The 4,118-nt window shown below is 37.3% G+C and overlaps 1 pseudogene; it reads left to right on the top strand.

Annotated features, from left to right (window-relative positions):
• Window positions 1–911: 911 nt before the first annotated feature.
• Window positions 912–1,221, top strand: LOC111165792 (short transmembrane mitochondrial protein 1 pseudogene; annotated as a pseudogene).
• Window positions 1,222–4,118: the final 2,897 nt, after the last annotated feature.

Below are 4,118 nucleotides of genomic sequence, written 5' to 3'. Positions count from 1 at the left end.
ATGTATAGCTGATTCACTTTGTTAAAGCAGAAACTAACACACCATTGTAAAGCAATTATACTCCAATAAAGATGTTAAAAAAGAAAGAAAGAAAGAAAGAAAGAAAGAAAAAGAAAGAAAGAAAGAAAGAAAGAAAGGAAGAAAGAAAGAAATACTGGGTCTCTTGTTTGGTGGCAGTCAGGCTCCCTTCCTGGCGCCGTGCTGTTGGCAGGTCTGATTCACTGTGAGGCCACATGTAATTGATGGTAAAGACTAGAATAGCCTTGCTGGACTTGAATCTAGAAGACTATGTATATTTATTTATTAAACTTTGATTCCATGACAAAAAGACTGTGTTTGATTTCTTCAGAAGGACTTGGCTAGCTGAGGGAATCCTGACACAAAGGAAACTCAAACTACATAGAAGCAAAACAAACACATACGGTGTGGCTCTCCTCATTTATCAATTGCATGAAGATGAAACCCTGATAGTGAGTAATTTACTGGGGCAAAGACCATGTCTCATTCATTTTTTATTTCCCAGCATCTAATCATAGTGTCTGGCATATGGTAGGCATTCTGTAAACATTCAGTGAACTGAACTGGACTGTGTTGTTTCATATCCCCACTGCTGGTCTCCTTTCATCCGGGTAAAAACTGTACTTGACCTTGGCTCAGCCTTCACTTCCTCAGAAAGATCCTCCCTGACATCCCCAACTTGATCCATTCCCCCTAGTATTTACAGTTATATTATTATGCACTCTCCTTCAAAGCACCTATCACAACTATAATTTTATATTTATTTACAAGGCTCTTTGAGATAAACCATAGAAACCATAAACAATAAAGTCAAAGGAGGCATCATGCCAGGTGAGGCAGCCTCGGATGGCCCACGGAGCTGCAGCTGCCCTTCGAGCCCTCCTTGCCGACACATGCTCCAGTTCCTGCTTAGATTTACTCTTGGCAACGTGGTGGGAAAGTATCTGGCTCAGAGCTATGACATACCAAACCTAGCTAAAAAACTTGAAGAAATTGAAAAGGACGTGGACACCAAGAAGAGACCCCCTAGTTCATGAGGCCGACTCCAGCACTGCCTCCTGGATAAACTGATTCTACTGTTCTTGAGGGCCTTCTTTACCATCTGAACCAAAAGCTTTTGTTTTCATCTCCAGCCTCAGCAATTTTCTTCTTTGCTAGACCCTGTATTGCCTTACAGCACAAATGGGGCCACAAGTTAAGAACAACCCTTACTTTTCAAACATCCTCACTTCTTCCCTTCCTCCTTCTGGCCACTTGGGAGGTCCTGAGAATGGAATTATGGTGCTAGATTAGTAAACATGACCTTAAATTAGTAGTCTCTCCCTTATTCTTTGGGATTTCTACTACCATTTTCAAAAGAAAAATTGATGAGTTTTGTAGAGCTGATGAGATATAAATAATGCTGATTTCACAGTCTAGCAATTATATTGGGTGTTTAAATCTTTGGTACTAAATTATGTTGTTTCAAAGTAGTAATTAAAATGAAAATCTAGAAGCCAGTTTCTGGTGAATTATCCACTAATTTTATATTGTTGTCAGGAAGCTCCATAGTTGCTAATTTAACCAATAAATCAATTTGCTATTCATTAACCAAGAAACTCTGTTCTGAGAACCCTATCAGGAGCTGGAGAATTTTAAAGTATTTAAAGTAATGGCCTTTGTCCTCAGTAGAATTCATAGTCTAGTATGCATATTTTTTCTTAATGATGCATTTGATCTGGCTCTATTCTCTCATAAGAATCATACTTATTTCATGGGATTACAGGCGCATTTGACACTACATGGTAGATAAATGAGAAGTTGTCTATAAAGGAAATTTCATGCCTTTTTACATTAAAATAATGTATTTACGTTATAACTTATAGTGATTCTCATAAGAAGACTTTGTGTTTTCCTTTCTGCAACCATAAATTACTCTTGTAATTTTTCAAATGTATAATAGTCCATAATTATTTTTAATTGAAAAAAAAGTTTAAATACATAACTTTCCCCCTGGGTCAATACAAAGTAATCTGCGTTGTCCCCCAGCTCCTACTTCCTCTTCCTGGATTCAGGCACTCACTAGTTTCCTATATCCTTTTGTGAAAGATTTTGTGCCTGAACAAACACATGTAAGGGGGTGTTTTATACAAATGATAGCAAACTATACACGGTGTTTTCCCCAGTGGAGGTCATTCCATATCCGTAGGTAAGGAACAAAGAACCTCTTTCTTTTTTTGGCTACATAAGGTTCTACTAAATGAATATACCATAATTTATTTAATCTGCTTACATATCTGTGCAGGGGGATAGCTCCAAGCTAAAGTCCTGGAAGTGTAATTTGCACTAAATATAAATAAAGGCCCATTTCATTGGATGTTTTGTTCCAGAGGGCTAATGGGCAGCTTCACTGATGATGCCATTTCTGAAGACATTTTAGCAGAATTAGTAAACTGGAAGAATGGTTTAGAGACCTTTTTTTCAGACACTGATGCCACTGATACTAAACATGATTATAAAATGAAGTGATTCTACCTCTCTTTGAAAACATGGATCTTTCATACATGGAGATAAGTTTTGTCCCTGTCAGGTTGTACTGGTGCATGAGACAGGTTAGGATCATATTATGGTTTGGCTTCTCCCTTGCAGTGTGATCGGGGCAAGCAGCTTATTTTTCTGAAACTGTTGTGTTCTCTGTAAGGTGTGGATGCAATATCTACCTCATAGGGCTTCCATGAGAAACAGGTGAAATAATGTATGTGATGTGTAGCACAGTGCTGTGCAAATTGTCCAATAAATAGCAGATATTAGTCCAAAAAATTTAAAAAGTAAAAAAAAATAAAGTCAAAGGAGGCAAGAACTGTGTCTTTTTGTTTTCCGCTCATGCAGTAAATATTGTTTTTGTTGGCTCTCAGTAAATATTTGTTAAAGTAGTGAACCAAGAACCCATAATTTCATGGTTTCCTCTCATTCTAATAATACTCACAAGGCCTCAAATAATATGAAATAAATTATCCAGCACACATTCACATAACAGTCAGAGCTGGGAAAGTAAGTTTGTGCCACAGGCCATCCAGTTAGGAAGAATTCTGATAAGGAAGAATTCTGAAAAATGCAAACATCTTTCATTATAGCCAGAAGTACACCAACCTGGAGAATGCCATAGAAATTTTTGTGGAGAAATTTTTCTTCTTTTATAGGCATCTCAGTTGTTTTATTTTAAAAAAAGAAGAAGAAAATAAAGCATAATCCATTAAGTTTAACCACTAAAGGTCAAAAACTCCCAAATATTGTCAGTTGCCTATGACCCAACCTAGCAGACTATGTATATTTACATAGTTTAGTTTATCACATGTGAGCAGTTTTTCTATAGTATTGTTTTCTGTATCTTGGAAGTAAAAAAAAAGAAATACTGTCCTGATCTAAAATACAGTACTAAAGGAGTATGAAATGTGGTAAATGACAAAGTTCTTTTCTGGTTAGAGAAAAAGAAAAAGCAGAAACTGAAACTTGGTCACGTTTAATCTAATATCTGAACACTTATAATAAACCAATGTATCCAATTTTTCCAGTCAACAACTTCAGTAAAATTCCAGAAGAATGATTAAGGCAAAAAAAAACCATCCTAGGAGGCTATTGATTTAATTCAGTCGGACCATAGTTTTGAAGCAACTCCTGTGTGTCAGGCAGTATACTCAGCACAAACGATGCAGCCATGAAAGACGCAGATACAGTCCCTGCCCTCAGGAACTTACAAGCACTGAAGGAGTCCCCAGTCTGTATCTCAACCCTTCACAACAGTTCTATCTTCTTCCAAGTCTTTGGGGGAAACTCCTGGCCTCAGGCAGGTCCACAAGGAATGCTCTCCTTCCCCTAAGGGGAATTACTTCTCTTCACTTAGCCTGAATTCTTAGGAACAGTGCTATGTACCAAATCAGGTTTCAATAAATATTCTTAGAATAAATGAAAGAAGAAATTAACTAATCACCCAACTGATATGAGAGGGAGCTGTGTAAATGAGGAGTTGGACAAGAATACCCATGGCTTGCTTTCCACAAAGTTCAGGTGTTCTGCTTTGACTCTGATCTTTTACCTGATCCCGAGACAAAGAAGACATTTTT

The sequence above is a fragment of the Delphinapterus leucas genome, chromosome 12 (genome assembly GCF_059928025.1).
Source record: "Delphinapterus leucas isolate spDelLeu-1000000601 "Yukka" chromosome 12, BTC_Dleu_Yukka2, whole genome shotgun sequence".
NCBI classification, from domain to species: domain Eukaryota; kingdom Metazoa; phylum Chordata; class Mammalia; order Artiodactyla; family Monodontidae; genus Delphinapterus; species Delphinapterus leucas.
The sequence above is the reverse complement of the archived record's forward strand: the minus strand, read 5'-3'. Positions and strand labels throughout refer to the sequence as shown.